Raw genomic sequence first — 17,635 nt, 5'->3', positions numbered from 1 at the left:
TAAGTTCTTATTTTGACTATGCTATTACAGAAAAATGTTAGCCATCTCTTTTATAAGGTCTAAAGATTAAATTGTGCGTCCTACAGATTCCTTCATCATAGAATTAGTTTCCTACCTTGAGGAGAATAGAGAATGAAAGAACAAGTTGGGCTTAGAATAGAGAAATGAGGGAGCAAGTCCTAGATCGCTTGCTGACAATAGCAATATTAAGTTGATGTAATTCTTTTGACTGGTGTCTGTCTTTGTCTCATTCTTCTTTTAGAACAATTGTTAAAGGATAGACCTCAACAAGATAGGCCCCTGCTGATTTCAATAACATCACATTGCCTTCTGCAAGATGGTTTTCAAAGAACCTCTTAATACTCCTCCTTTCCATCTCTGCTTTGACATTTAGTCCTCTAGAGATATTTCCTGACTCTCATAAATGGGATAAATTCCCTGTTTTATAAATTTCCATAGTAACATCTACCTACCTCTATTTAAGTATTACATATCATTTGTAATTATTCATATTTGTATCCTTTTCTAAATTGTCACATCCTGTGGAGAAGCAGCATTGTCTTATCTTCTGGGCAGTAATGTACAGTATATAGGGTTAACAATATTTTACTTTTGAGTGAAGAAATATCATCAGGAGAGAGATATGGCATTACTTATGAGTGCCACTTCAAATTAGATTTTGGACTAGTCCTCCCTTCAAGATTTACACACTAGTCTTTCACTGTATTATTATGAATGAATATTTCTTCCCTGCATTCTTTGTGCCATTAGCCATCTTACCATTTTCATGATATCTAAAGAGCCAATGAATAAAGACCGAGTCATTGACATTTATGGGGCCTGTCCAAAAAGTACTCACACCATAGACAAATATCTGTTAACACATCTCGCTCATTTTCCTATTGGCTACACTCAGGTTGTGTAATTCAATTAACCAAAATGGATAGTTTGTTTATTTGTTTGTCGTGAGCATATTGGAAAGTGGGAAGGTAGTGTAGAGACATAGAAAGGAATCTATACTGAGAATGTATTTTCTTATTGTCTGTCCTTTAGGGAATACTATATATGGTATTTTGCCACTGGCATCCATTTTCTCCCTGTTAAATTGAGATGTTGTTCTAGAGACAATAAGTTAATAATTGTTTCAATCTCTCAGTTTGAATACAGTTTTTATAATGTGGTCACACACAAAATTGTATCAAAAAGATGAGATCATGTTGTTTAGCCATATAAATTTTGTTATTTAAATCTTTTTCTCCCTAAACCAGGAGACACATGTCATCAAGTTTTTTAGCCCGTGCCACTCTTTTTGGCTGTTGACTTTTTTTGCTATGTCTCATCTTACCAATTAGGCTATAAAGTTTACAAAGGCAATGGTTGATTCTTATGGTTTTCACATAAATATCCCTTGAAGATAATTATCATGCATTATATATAGTATTATTCTATGCAATGATAGTAAGTATAAATTTTACCATTTATTATATGCCTTTTTGTAAGTACATAAATTATTGATTTAATGTAAGCCTCAAAATTAATCTTAAGGTCATTAATGTATGTATATTTTAAAGACATGGAAACTGAAGCTTAAAGAGTATCTTAGTCTATCAGGCTTCTGTAACAAAAACACCATAGGCTAGGTAGCTTATGAATAACAAAATTTATTTCTTATAACTCTGGAGACTAGAAGTCCTAGATTAAAGCACTGACAAATGTAGTGTCTGGTAAGTGCTGGATTCCTGGTTCAAAATGATCATAACTGGACTATGTCTCTACATGGCTGAAGGGCAGTGGAGCTACCTAGGGTCCCTTTTATAAAGGCACTAATCGCATTCATGTGGGTTCCACTCTCATGACCTGATGACCTTCCAAAAGTTCCATTTCTGAATAGCATACCATTGGGGATTTAGTTTGAACCTGTGAATTTTGAGTGGATACAAATGTTCAGTCTGTAACAGAGAGTTGTTACTTGTGAAACATCCTATAGTTGAGCCAAGATCAAAAACTAAATCTGAATTTAAAAGCTGTGCCCTCTATATTGCCAAATGGTTTAAGCATATTATTTTTTTGCCATGGATTCTTCCTAAAACAAAAAAAAATTATTGAATCACTGCTCTGTTAAAGTAAGTAGTGGAATTTACTCTTATTTTTCCCTTTTCTCACTTCTTACAGTGATGTGTATGACATAGGCATGGATTTCCAGAGCTTCAGGGTACAAAGTAGTTAAATTCCTCACTCTTTAAGTTGTTACCTCTTCACCCTAATCATTTCTTATTTGGATGAGGAAGATACTACATTGAAATCATTAAATCATATTTTATTCTTATCACACTTTCCTTAACAACAGAGAACTTTCTTTAAAATGATTTCTGTGCAATGAATTTAGCCAAGTGCTCTAGATAGCTCATAGTAAGTTGAAAAGCAACACAAGTTTTGTTTCCCTCAGCAGGGAATTTTAGCAAAAACCATATTTGCATTTCTCAGTAATGAAGAATACCTGGAAAACTATTGAATAATGATAATCCCCTGCAAATTAAATTTAGATGATTGCAAAGATGTGATAAAGAATGAGGAAAAGCCTACACCTATAGAGACATGCTGGTTTACAAACTAAAACTGTCAAATCAACTTATCTTCCTATTTTAACACTAAAAGAATGGAATAGAGTTTATGATGTGTGTTCAACAGTGGATTTTCTGTGATAAATTTCAGTTATTTCAGTTACTTTGAGGTCAATTTGAAGCAAATAGAAAATCCATGAGTCAGATGTCAAAGCTATGGGGCTAGGATCCAGGAGTCACAGCAGAACGGAAAAAAATGTATCAAGGTATGAATGTAGAATAGGGGTATGTCTTTAACAGGCGGCAAGGGAGACAAAACCAAAAGCTCAAAAGCCAAAGTTCATCCCCATTTCTAATCTTATTTATTTTACAGTTTTCTTAAATGATATTTTTATAGAAAGTTTTATTTAATAAATATAAACTTCATAAATACAACTTTTGGGTTATAGTGGTTCTTCCTCCATACCCGCCCTCCCCCCCAACCATCCCATCTCATACTCCCTCTCTTATCCCATTCTTCATTAAGATTCATTAAATGACATTTTTAATCCAATGATATTTTTATGCACAAATGTACAAAAATGGTCACTTATTGAAATCCACTGATATGTCTTCAAGAATTTTTTTTTCATTTCTGTTGACTCTCTTCATGATGCAAAAATGACTCCAGAAAAAAACACATTCACTGTGACTAGGAAAAAAATAAGAAAATAGTAACTAAAATGAAGAGAAGTCATGAAAGTTGCACAACAGAATTTCAAAAATGTCATGAAAAATGTGTTATGCTAAAACCTGCATAGCTTTCAAAATTTTTCACCAAAAACTAATCTTTCAATCACATTTTCTGCGAACATATATAGTACCCTCCTATAGAAGAATGCTACTTCCAACTTAAAAACACATCTCTAATCACTCTCAGCTTCATTATTCTCTTTTAAAATGGGGATATTTTGAGGATGAACACATCAAAGTGATCAGAAATAACTAATGACTCTTAAGGATTCTGTTCAGATTTATTATACTATAACTTCCACTTATTAAATAAGTTTCAACAAGTTTAATGGTTGGAATAAGATCAAAGTCGGTGAACCCTAAAGGCTGCCATAGCCTTGGCAACTCATGACTAGAGCCTAGGGAGATTATTGACGCCATAAACAAGAGTGTCAAATTGTTAAGTCAGCAACAGGAGTCACTGTGTACTTTCTTCTCATGTGGGATCTGTCCTTAATGTGTTGTCCAATGTGAAGTAATGCTATAACTAGTACTGAAACAGTATTTTTACACTTTGTGTTTCTGTGTGGGTGCAAAATGATGAAATCTTTACTTAGTATATACTGAATCAATCTTCTGTATATAAAGATAATTGAAAATGAAAAAAAAAAACCCTGGTTTTAAATTGGAAATTACATAGAAAATTAATCAATTTTTAAAAAATATCATGTAGGATCTCTGTCCTTAATCTGCTGTACATTGTGATTTAATGCCATAACTAGTACCCCAACAGTATTTTTCACTTTATGTTGCTATGTGGGTGCAAACTGTTGAAGTCTTTACTTAATATATACTAAACTGATCTTCTGTATATAAAGAGAATTGAAAATGAATCTTGATGTGAATGGAAGGGGAGAGGGAGCGGGAAAGGGGAAGGTTGCGGGTGGGAGGGAAGTTATGGGGGAGGGGGAAGCCATTGTAATCCATTAGCTGTACATTGGAAATTTATATTCATTAAATAAAAGTTTTAAAAAAAACCAAAATCAATGGTATAGAGAAGCATATTATACATATAGAGAAGCACTCATCATGACTTGAAGGGAATATCTGTGAACAAACAATGTCTATCACAAAATCTATTGTTATGTGTATAGTTCAAATGAATTTTAACAGGCAACACAAGTCCCTTCTTCCTTCCCTCAGTATTGTATGTTCATATCAGGTCCAGAAAATTTCTTCTATAATTTTAACAACAATGTTATTCTCTTCAAGTTTGCTTACAAATCTGACATAAACTTGAGAATATCCTAAAAGGCAGGCAAATTCAGGTTAAAACCCATGTCCATCATTCTGTTTCCTTAGATAACTGATTTGGACTGAAAAACAAAATTATTTTTCCACCTAATCATTCCTATATCAGCCCACTACATGTATTGTAGAACATATAATACAAGTGCCAGATAAATTCATTCTGATTAACAATGCCATGCTTCAATATATCCTCAGCGTTATAATAATGAGTCCACAGAAGAGAATTATTTGAAATACTCCCTGCATATTTAAGGTAAAATAATATGCTCTGAAAGCATGACCTTTTAAGATAAATACTAAATTAGGAAGGCTGAGCCTCTTGAATAAAAATACTATTATATTTGCCAGTCCCTTCTTGAAAATATTTTTTAAAATGTCAGTTATTATCATCATTTTTCTTCTTTGTATTTTTCTTATTTGTAAAGGCCATACTGGATGCCAACAAAAAGAAGATTCAATGCTATACATATTGGCTGTAAAATAATTTCAATGCCAATATTAATCCATCTCCTTCTAAAAAGTCTATGCAGGATTAGAATATTATTAAGATACTAATACACATTCGGTGGACCTAGAGATGGATTTGTGGAACAGGTACATTGATCATCCTATCTCTGTTCATTCAGGACTTAATAGCCAATATATATTTTTGACAAACAATAATCTCAAATTGAATTTCTCCTGCTAACTAGCTAGGTTACCTTTGGCCTATCATTATCATCCTGAAGCAGTTTCCTCATCCTAGCTTTGTTGTCACAAGACCTCAGAAACTTGAACAAATCTCAGTTTAATTTCAATAAAATAAAAATTATAATACTATCTCCATTTTAAGGCTGCTGTGATAGCCACAATAGACCATATATATGAAAAGCCTTTTAAAATGTAAGATACCATAAAGTGCTAAAAGTACCATCTATCCAGCTTACTTTAAAGATTGTGTTTTGTCACACTTTTTTCTTTGTCAAATTTTAAGAATGATACACTACTATGGTTTTAATGACCTGTATGTGAGTGAAATAGCATCTTTTGTTTTTAAAAATGAACTTTTTTATTTCAAATTAAAAAATAAAAAGTTCTGAGAAAAACTTGAATTAATTTATGTCAGTGAATGAGTGGATAATAATGAAGAGAATGCTCCCTTTCCTCCTCATACTCATTGCCTGTGTTATTACGCTTGCTGTTGTCTGCTATACAATATAGACATTTACGTTTATGTCTTTCCCATTATACTCTGGGTAAATGAAGAGTGGATGCTATTTTATCTTATTTATCTCTTCATTTTCTGTAATGCCTATGGCTCATGTTTTTTTTCTCAATAGGTTGAATTATGCCTTGCCAGACATTGTTCTAAGCACTTTAAATATATTAATTCATTTAATCCTCAACTGTTCAAGCAAGAATAATGAAGGCTTAGGTGAATACAATGACAATGAGGATGAAATTTAATGATGAATGTAAGAAGATGAGTAAGCAGACTTTCTTAACCCTTTTCTTTAATCTACTATCAAATTCAAAACAATAGCTTGGAAAATACTTTATCCAAATATTTATGAGAATGTATTCTCTTCAATCATTTTACCCTCTGTCCTCCATTATATGCCTCTACTTTATCAAACAGAAGACAAATTTCCAAGTCCTATGACTTTTCTAAAGATTTATTTATTTGAAAGGGAGAGTTACAGTGAGGCAGGGGCAGATGCAGAGAGAGATAGAGAAAGGTCTTCCATCTGCTGGTTCACTCCCCAAATGGCTACAACAGTGGAGCCGGGCCAATCCGAAGCCAGGAGCCAGGAGCTTCTTCTGGGTTTCCCATGAGGTGCAGGGGCCTAAGGGCTGGGGCCATTTTCCATTGCTTTCCAGGCCATTAGTAGAGAGCTGGATTGGAAATGGAGCAGCTGGGACTCGAACCAGCATCCAAATCTTGTGATTTTTTTTTTTGACAGGCAGAGTGGACAGTGAGAGAGAGAGAGACAGAGAGAAAGGTCTTCCTTTTCCGTTGGTTCACCCCCCAATGGCCGCTGCGGCCGGCGTGTTGCAGTCAGTGTGCCGCACTGATCCGAAGCCAGGAGCCAGGTGCTTATCCTGGTCTCCCATGTGGGTGCAGGGCCCAAGGACTTGGGCCATCCTCCACTGCACTCCCTGGCCACAGCAGAGAGCTGGACTGGAAGAGGAGAGACCAGGACAGAATCCGGTGCCCTAACCAGGACTAGAACCCGGTGTGCCAGCAACGCAGGTGGAAGATTAGCCTCGTGAGCCGCTGCGCCAGCCTGCCATGTGGGATTTAAAGTCATCCAATCACAGCCTGTTGCCAGGCAGGCTCTGTTGCCAGGTAGGTTTCAAATCCATTCTTGAGTAACTGATGCTTGCTTGCCAGTGGCCATGTTGCCATGGCCTTCTCATTCCACCACATCCCATCATTTGCAAATGCAGATTTGTGTAAACTGAAAACTAAAGAGTAAACTGAAATTACTTGATCAAATGTGAAACTGACAAATATTTTGTTTTAAACCTAAGTACAGTAATTGAGAGCAAATTTCTCAAGTAGCTTTCAGAGGGCTTCCAATAAAGTTTCAAACAGTGAATTCCAAACCTGTTCTGAGACCTGAAAGTAGTATTGGAGTAAGTGCGACTCTGAAACAATATCTTCTTTGAATATATAATACTTCACATATCTTAAAAGTATGATTTTTAATTTGTGTAGAGGAAATGTATAAATGCATATATGAATGGTAAGTCATTTAATATACTCAACTGTATTTTATAATGTGTGTTTGTTTTATAAGATTTAGTCCACATTTATCATTCCTGTCACCTATTCTATTTGTGGTAATTAAAACCAATTCTAAGTGTTTCCATCACAATTGCCATGCAAAGTGGAATCAGTTGTTGAAGACTCCTTAGCTTATAAAATTTTTACAAACAATTGAGGCTTATAAAATTCTTACAAAATATTGTCAAAGACTGTGACCTAAAAACACCAAACTGCTATGATAAGGAAAATATCATAATTGTGTATTTAATTCCAGAAATTTAGGATTGATGGTTCTTTCTAGAATGATATTCTTTCATTTTTGATGGATTTTTTTAGTTTTTAAATTGTTTTTTAAAGTAAACAAATTTCACATATTTCATATATACAACTTTAGGAACATAATGATACTACCCACCCTACCCTCTCATCCAGCTATGCTTCCACCCTTCCTTCTACCTCTAATATTCCTGCTTATTAATTTTTACAGTGATCTATTTTCAGTTTACTTATACTCCTAAAATTAATCTTACACTAACTAAAGAGTTCAAAAATAGTAAGAAGAGAAAAACACACTGTTTCTCAACAGTAGAATCAAGGACTGTAAATAATTATCAAATCTCAAAATGTCAATTTTACTCCTATACATTATACTTTTTGGTATTCTCTTAGTTACCACAGATTAGGGAAAACATATAGTATTATTCTTTTTTGGGACTGGCTTATTTCACTAAGTATAACAGTTTCCAGTTGCATCCATTTTCTTGCAACAGTCAGGATTTCATTCTTTTTTTTAAAGATTTATTATTTGATTTATTTGAAAGACAGAGTTAAAGAGAAAGGTAGAGAGAGAAAGGTCTTCCATGCACTGGTTCAGTCCCCAGATGGCTGCAATGGCTGGAGATGCGCTGATCCGAAGCCAGGAGCAAGGAGCTTCTTCTGGGTCTCCCACGTGCGTGCAGGGGCCCAAGGACTTGGGGCATCCTCTACTGCTTTCCCAGGCCATAGCAGAGAGCTGGATAGGAAGAGAAACAGCCAGGATTAGAACTGGCACCCATATGGGATGCTGGCGCTTCAGGCCAGGGCGTTAACCCACTGTACCACAGCGCCAGACCCTTCATTCTTTTCTATAGCTGAATAGTATTCCATACTATAAATAAGTGTATATATATCACATTAGAATGATATTCTTCACTACAACATCCTATTTTATCACCAATATCTGCTGCTAAATTATGACCAGATGGTTTCTGTTGAGTACCTTCTCACTACAATGGTTGTTAATGCTCTTTGAAGCCTTAAATTAGTTTATTATTATTTTCACTCATGAGCAGATAAACATAAAAGCCACTGGAAACCATTATACATAGTGAAAAAAGTCAGTCCCAGAAAGAGAAATATCACATGTTTTCCCTGATCTGTGGTAACTAATAAGTACAATAATGTATATATATGAATTAAATTGATATTTTCATATTTGATTATTTTTACAGCCCTTGTCTCTTCTGTTGAGGTATAGTGTTTTTTTTTCTTTTTACTATTTGTTGAATTCTTTACTTAGTGGAGGGATAATTTTTATTATAAAATAAACTGAAAATATGTCATTGTAAAAATTAAATGAAAAAATCAGAGAGGAAGGGGAGGATGGATGGGAGCACTGGTGAGAGTGAAGGTAAGGTGGGAAGTTTCACTGTGCTTCAAAATCAATATGTATGAAATACATGAAATTTGTTAACCTGATATAGATTTTAAAATTATAAAAAATAGAATGCATTACAACTGTGTTGTTGTTGATCCTCTTAAAGATGAGTGCAGACTAATTTACTCCTTACCCCATCTCAACTTTACCCCATTCTAAGTATATCTTTAGTTTGTACAGAATTATTTAAATTTTGCACTATAACATCATATGAGTCTGCAAATCCCTTTCTGCCCCAATTCTTGCATATTTCAGTGTCTGTATCAGTGGTCATCCATCACACTTTCTAGCAGAGTCCCACGTTTTTCATGTCACTTCACCTGGAACCATCTCAGAATTCCCAAATTCTGTCCTACTCTCTGACCTCAATAAACTATTATTTCCCTCATTACTTCATTTCCTCTTTACCTCTTCAATCATAGAAATATCTTTAGTTTCTTACCCCACTCATGTCTCTCAATGAACTCCTTGTCTGCTGTCATCATCAGTTAGTTCACTCCCCAAAGGGCTACAATGGCCATGGCTGAGCTAGGCCAAAGCCAGGAGCCAGGAACTTCCGCCAGGTCTCCAACATGGGTGGTAAGGAGCCAAGTACTTGTGCTATTGTCTTCTGCTATGCCAGAGGCATTAGCAGGGATCTGGATCAGAACTGGAGCAGCTGAATGGGAAGCGGAGCAACCAGGACTTGAACCTGTGGCCACATGGAATGCCTGCATCAGAGGTGGCAGCTTAACCCATTATGCCACAACCTTGGAGACCAGTGTTCTTTTTATTGTTCCATCTGTAGGAAATCCCATCATGTCTTTACTTCGGCTCCAAATATATGCTGACTTCTTTCACATTTGTACATTAAATCAGGGCTTTCTTTCAAGCTTTAGTTGGTGTACTGAATATTTCTACCTATATCAGCCCCCCCCCCTTTTTTTGCTATTATTATGCCTACATCCACTCATCAGAATGAGACTTTCAAACTTTTATCATTCCTTTCCACTCACTGTCCATTTAATCACCTATTTTCAACATTCTGTCTCCTAAATCTTTCTCAAATGTGTCTCATCATGTCCATCTATTCTAATACCACCTTATTTCAGTATTTCATTGTATCTTTCCTAGACATGAACAAAATCCAATGTGTTCTTAACCTGATATCATTTTTGCTTGAACTTAATACAGTCCATATGGTGCCATCGAAATGTTTTCAAACAAAAACAGACATGGTAAAACCAGGATTATAGAAAAAAAAACATATAATGTGTATAGTATGGAAAATGGGAAGTTAAGGGCAAGAGATAGGTGGGGACAAAAACCTAAACCAAGACAATGTGGGTAAGAATAGAGAATGGGGGTAGATTAAAAATATAAATTAGAAGAAAAATGATTAGGAAATGATGAGTGATACAAGACACAAGAAAGCAACTTTCATGTTACTAATTCTTCAGGAAATTAACTTTTATGCTATCTTACTTTTTGGCCATTTCTACTTTGCATCATGCACCAATGTGGTCCCATTCTTCTTGTCATACTTTATAAATTATCCTTTAAATTTAGATATAGTTAATATTTCCCTCTCCAAATACTATATTACTTTTTGTTATGTTCACATCTATCAAATCTTCTATTTAAACCATGCTTTTCAATAAGAATATGATATTTAACATATATTAGGTGATTTGTAGAATAAAAGAAGTATTACACATTATTTCTCAGTTTTTAGAAATTATTCGGTTGCGTCTCTTCCAGGCCAGCTCTCTGCTGTGGCCACGGAGTGAAGTGGAGGATGGCCCAAGTCCTTGGGCCCTGCACCCCATGGGAGACCAGGAGAAGCACTTGGCTCCTGCCATCGGATCAGCGCGGTGCGCCAGCCGCAGTGCGCCTACCGCAGCGGCCATTGGAGGGTGAACCAACGGCAAAAGGAAGACCTTTCTCTCTGTCTCTCTCTCACTGTCCACTCTGCTGATCAAAAATAAAAAAAAAATTATAAACATGGGCACTGATATCCTCAACTCTCTTCGTACCTTGGTTTGCTATATATCTAATTTTCCCATAGGAAACTATCAACTTGAATGCTATCAGGTTTTATTTGCTCTTGCACCAAAGCAATACCCCGTATTGAATTTTAATGTTTCTGGTACAAGTATTTATGTATGTGTTTGTAAACCTAAGATTTAGAGAACACCCAAAGACGGAAATTAACCGCTTGAAAAAAAATGTATTAATCAGACAAAGATTAATTAAATTATTAATCTTATTTATTAATAGTAAATACCATTGTGAATTTAAACTCACATGCTAATTATGTCTGTGCATGTGGCTAAATGATCCTTTTATTTGTGGTTTAGTAAACGGATAAAAGGCCAGCGCCACGGCTCAATAGGCTAATCCTCTGCCTGCGACGCCAGCACCCCTGGTTCTAGTCCCAGTCAGGGCAGCGGATTCTGTCCTGGTTGTCCCTCTTCCAGTCCAGTTCTCTGCTGTGGCCTGGGAGTGCAGTGGAGGATGGCCCAAGTCCTTGGGCCCTGCACCCACATGGGAGACCAGGAGAAGCACCTGGCTCCTGCCTTCGGATCAGCGCGGTGTGCCATTGGAGGGTGAACCAACGGAAAAGGAAGACCTTTCTCTCTGTCTCTCTCACTATCCACTCTGCCTGTCCAAAAAAATAAATAAATAAAATAAAATAAACAAATAAAGAGGGAGGTGGCACATATGAGAAACAACTTCAGTGTTACATGTAAACTTTTCCAAGTCTGCATCAGACTGTTTTTGAATACCAAATATTTGGTATATAGTCTACTTCAAATAAATACTGCATAAATTTTTTATCTGAGAGTTAAATGGTTCTTTATTTTTATGCCAAAATAAACATTTTTTTTTGTTTTTGCTTTGTGTTGTACTTTCCCCCTTTATTTGTAGAATACCACCTTACTTGCATTATATCCAAATATTTACAAGTTTTTAATTGTTCTAATTTCTCAACAGTTTGCTTTCTATACACAGTAAACATGTCTGTCCTTTCACACTTTATTTCATTTATATTATACAAACCATGCTCTGTTTTAACATAATTGCTAAAGTGTCTGGTAACTGTGGGCAGTTTATGAACTTATTTTCAGAGTTGGCATTTTTATTGATTATTGTAATTATTCTTAATAACAGGTTAATTACTCCTGGGGCACATGTGATAGTTTGATATATGCATATTTGAAAGAATTAAAGTATTATCACATCTGAGGATTTGAAGAGCTCTTATGAGTCAACTAACCAACTTACCATTTAAATGCTTTAAAGTATCTTTATCCAAGAAATACACATATAACCCAGAGCATCACCAGCAAAGCATTTTCCAATAGTACTCATGGGAGAAAAGCATTTTATTTAACTAAAAGCAAAATAATGATATTAACAATGTTTAGTTATAAGAATACTCACCATATGCCAGGCAGTGTTCTAATTACTTATATTTTTAAACCCGAGTAATGTTCAAAATTCTATAATGAATGAAAATATTATTGTTTTTCTTATCCTCATTTTATAAATAATGAAACTGAGGTACAGAGGGAGGGAACAAATCTACTCAGGGTCATGCAACTAGGTAATTGCAGAGTTTTCAAATTCAGGTAGCCTGGCTTCATAGCTTGTGCACTTAATAGCTGCTCTATCCTTTCTGCTTGAATCTACTAAGAAATCTTTAGGACACTTGTTCATTGCTAAATTTTGGTCTTTCTACATGGATTTTCATCCTTTTCTTTAGTTGTGATCGACTTTTTGGATTGTACTTAGAAATTCACAGGGCTTTTTTAGCAAAATATTCTAATTGACAACAGGAACAAGAATAAAATGTCTATTTTTTTACATTTTTAATTATGTAAAGGGAATAAATTCCATGTACTTTTAAAAAATTATTTTTATTTATTTGAAAGGCAGAGTTACAGAGAGAGAGGAAGAGAGAGAGGGAGAGAGAGAGAGGAATCTTCCATCCCCTGGTTTACTCCCCAAATAGTTATAATGGCCAGGGCTGGGCCAGACCTAAACCAAGAGCCTGGAGCTTCTTCGGTATCTCCCACGCGTGTCAGGGGCCCAAGCTCTTGGGCCATATTCTGCTGCTTTCCAAGGCCATTAGCAGGGTGCTGAATCAGAAGTGGAGCAGCCAGGATTTCAGCTGGCACCCATATGGAATGCTAGCATCACAGGTGGTGGCTTTACCTGCTACGCCATCCTGTTAGTCCCCATGTATTTCATTTACAAAATTTTAACAGCATAATGATACTTCCCACCCTAACCTCCCTCCATCCCTCCCTTTCTTCTACCCTTCCTCATCCTTGTTTTCTTACTTTTGATTTTTACAATGATATATTTTCAGTTTACTTCATAGTCACAAGTTTAATCCATGTTTTACTCTCTGTTGGGATTTTTTAGTTTAAATTCTTTCAGTTGATAAATAATTGTGACAATTTATGGGTAACAAGGTGGTGTTTTGATACATGTATACATTGTGTAATGATTAAAGACAATAGCATATCTACATTTCTTGTTTGTGATAAATCATTCATAGTACTTTCTTCTATTTTGATATATGCAATATATTAACTATATTCATTTTACTGTGCTATAGAACTCCAGAAGTTATTTCTTCTATTTAGCTGTTGCAGTGTACCCATTCGCCAAACCTCCCCTGCTTCTTCCATCTTCCCCTCCTCCCTATGCTCCCAAACCACTGGAAACCATTATAAAACAGGATTTCATTCATTTTCTAGCTGAGTCATATTCCATAGTGTATATATGCCGCATTTTCTTTATCAAGTCATTGATTGATGTACATCTCAGATGATTCCCTATCTCAACTACTGTGAATTGAGCTGCAATAATCATGGGAGTACATGTTTGCTACTTCATATGCTGATTTCATTTCATTTGGACAAATTCCCAAGAGTGAAAAGGCTGATTCATATAGTAGATCTATTTTCAGATTTCTGAGAAATCTCATACTATCCTCTACAATGGTTTACTAGTTTATATTCCCAACAACAGTGAATTAGAGTACCCTTTTCCCCACATACTCACCAACATTCATTTTTTTTTATTTCTGTATGATAGCCATTCTAATTGGAGTGAAGTGGAATCTTGCTGTGGTTTTCATTTACACTTTCCTGATGGCTAGTAATCTTGAGCATTTTTCCATGTGTCTGTTGGCCATTTGAATTTCAACCTATGAAAAATGCCTGTTTATGTCATTTGCCCATTTCTTAGCAGGACTGTTTGTTCTGTTATTGTTGAGTTTCTGTTGGGATAATCACATCCTTACCTCTTTGCTTCCAATGTGATTAATGACCAGAGTTAGCCCACAGTGGGTACAACCCTCACCCATGCTGGCACATGAACTGCACAAAGGATCTGTGTGGTCCTCCATGTGAACACGACACCCTCTGAAATGACCCACTCTGGGCAGTCAGGGAGCTCTGAGCTTTTGACACCAGATACAGTGAATGCCCAGAGACCCAGCTACACCCTGTACCTTATCATACAGTCACAGAATTCCCACCATCACAGAGATCAAGGCTTCCATAGTCACAGGGTACCGAGGATCTCCTCTCAGCTCCATGAGCCTGCCCCTTTCATGGAGAGAGCAGAGCCATTTTCAGAGCCAGCTACCGGTGGGTGCTCTGCCTTGGTGGTTTGTGCCCTGGAGACTGCAATAGGTTGAGAAGATGGGAACACTTCACAGTCCTTGGTGCCCAGCCCCCTTCCAGCCCTCCCAGCTAGACTCAAAGACAGTAGGGAATGCAGATTTTTCCCCCTGGTGAAATCCCCTGGTTGTGCGTGCCCAACAGCCGCCACAGCCTCTACTGGGGTCAAGATGGTGACTTCTCCCCAGTGGTCACTAGGCACTTCTGCAGTGGATAAGAAGAAAGAAATGTGCTTTTTCTTTGCTGGATTAAGTGGCGCCCTGCCCCCCGCTAGGCTCCAGGCAAGACTCAGAGTCAGTGTGGTCCACAAAGTTCTCCATCAGGCAATACCAGCAGTGGCACAGGCTGCTGCAATCTGCTCTCAACTCTCTCTCAGAAACTAGCATCTCTTCCAACCCCTTGGCTGCAGAAGGCATGGGTAGTGTCTTCACTCACTGCTATACATCTGTGCTTTCCATGCTGCACCATAGCATCCCTCTTCTTTTTGTAGAACTTCCACTGTAAACTTCTCTCCATGATCAAAGTCATTTCACTGCCACAAAACAAGGCAGGTAAGGGATCCTAAAACACGCATCAGGATACATCCCTACCCCTTAGAGGCCAGGCTTATCCTATAATGGTGTGAGGAATGGCTTGTTTTCTGGTTACTATGGGGGACTATTTGAACTGCCACTAAGAAACCCAGAAGGCCTTTTGTTTATTATCAATTATCACATACTTTTTTTTTTGTAAAAGTAAAATGTATCATATAAACTTAATTCTGGGTTGACTCTAACTTCCTGAAGTCAGTTCCTCTAGTGTCCAGAAGGATGTGATGGTGTTTTTGTTTTTGTTTAAAAACGATATGCAGATTACTTTTCTCTTCCACTGGAATGACTAGACCCCTCACCCCCACCTGGCAAACACACACAGAGTTGCACAGGACTGGCTCCTGGGAACATAGCAGGTTCTCCTGCCTCTCTTAATTGGTTCCTCCCTTTCCTTTAGCCAGTAGATCTTTAATAAATAGAGTACTAGCAGACATAGGCATTTAGATCTCTCAACCCTGTTGGGTGAGAGGACCCTTCCCTCAGCTTGGACTGATATCCAGTACCCCAGGGTTGCTGTCCTGACTAGATTCTGTGAAGGGAATGATGCAAAAGTCAAAATGGCCAAAAAGAAAAAGGAGCTACCGGTGCCAACCTGCAGCTACAACATAAGATATCTACATACGTGGTAAGTGTGACACGTGTAGGGGAGAACTGTAGAGGAATGGGCAGGTAGGAAGGATGGTCCTGGAGATAGTGCTTTTCCCACTTGCCTTTACTTCTTGGTCTTGCCCTGAGTAGCCACAGCTTGCATAGCTTTAGGCATGGTCTCTTCTTCCCCCAGGAATTTCATGGGCTTGAATGGCTTAAAGTTCTTGTCAAGCCGGCGCCGCGGCTCACTAGGCTAATCCTCCGCCTTGCAGCGCCGGCACACTAGGTTCTAGTCCCGGTCGGGGTGCCGGATTCTGTCCTGGTTGCCCCTCTTCCAGTCCAGCTCTCTGCTGTGGCCAGGGAGTGCAGTGGAGGATGGCCCAAGTCCTTGGGCCCTGCACCCCATGGGAGACCAGGAGAAGCACCTGGCTCCTGCCATCGGATCAGCGCGGTGCGCTGGTCTCAGTGCACCGGCCGCGGCGGCCATTGGAGGGTGAACCAACGGCAAAAGGAAGACATTTCTCTCTGTCTCTCTCTCTCACTGTCCACTCTGCCTGTCAAAAAAAAAAAGTTCTTGTCCAATTCATAGACTACGCGAATATCAGCCAGCAGGTACAGCTCCATGACAGCCTCTTCAGAGAGACCCTCCAAATGCTTGACAATGCTTTGAAGACTGTTTCCATGGGATATGGTAAGTAGCCATTTCTCCTCCTTGATCTGGGGCACTATCTCTTCATTTCCAAGGGGTAGAGCTCTGGCTATAGTATCCTTCTGACTGTCACAGGAGGGCAGCTGATCTTCAGTGAGGTCTGTATACCTGTGATGTTGCTGTTTAAGGGATGATGAGGCTCCGTGTGGGGTAGCTCATAGGAGCATCTCCAGATTCTTCCCTGGGCCTCACCATTGCTTGCCAGAAGTTTCTGCTTTATTGAGGCCAGTCAGACCCCATAGTACCACTCGCTGAGGTGCCAAGTCCTTACAACAGGCAGCCACATCTGATCAATTGCATCCAGCATTGTCCAGAGGGTCCAGATGGCTCCTTTGAGCGCAGAGGTGAAGCAGATGTCAAATTCATAGCCAGCATCTCGCAGGGCCTGCCTGCAGCACTTTGCCTCCTGGTGGTCCACAAGGCTCAGGTTGGTGTCATAGCAGCCACTGAAGTAGTTCTCCATATTCCAGGCATCTCACTGTGCAGGATCAGCACCAGCTTGTACACAGCCATGGTGGAGATGGAAATGCAGTGCCGACTCAATGCTCTTATTCTTGAATGCAGCGCTTGTCAGGAGGTGGTAAACACATTCTTTGAAATTGCCAACAGATTCTTCCATCTGGGTATCCTTCAGCTGGTTGGTCAAGTCTATTATGCTGAAGGATATAAAATCATATTTGCATTCATTGCTCATATAAACACAGAAATTCACACAAATGTTGAGCCAGGTGTGCTTAACAATCTGTTTTTTTTTAAAAAACTTAGTAATTAGGGTTTACAATAGCAGCTATGAATATAAAGAACAGTGTACATTTAGGAACATATTAATTGAACTTTAATTTTGTTAATTCAAAGGAACTATTATACACTCAATAAATTACAGTGTTTGACACAATAAACATTGTGATTCAATTCTGAGGATGCAAAATGTTCCGTGCCTTTTGGCAAATTATGTAGAAGAGGGCAAGATAAATATATTTCAAATTTTACTTAATATTTCAGAAACAAAAATGTTCCGGTCACTTATTCATATATT

General features: G+C 37.7%; 1 pseudogene; it reads right to left on the bottom strand.

Moving 5' to 3' along the window:
• Positions 1–16,014: 16,014 nt before the first annotated feature.
• LOC133753432 (phosphoglycerate mutase 1-like) lies at positions 16,015–17,112 on the bottom strand (annotated as a pseudogene).
• Between the last annotated feature and the right edge of the window lie 523 nt (positions 17,113–17,635).

The sequence above is a fragment of the Lepus europaeus genome, chromosome X (genome assembly GCF_033115175.1).
Source record: "Lepus europaeus isolate LE1 chromosome X, mLepTim1.pri, whole genome shotgun sequence".
NCBI classification, from domain to species: Eukaryota; Metazoa; Chordata; class Mammalia; order Lagomorpha; family Leporidae; genus Lepus; species Lepus europaeus.
The sequence above is the reverse complement of the archived record's forward strand: the minus strand, read 5'-3'. Positions and strand labels throughout refer to the sequence as shown.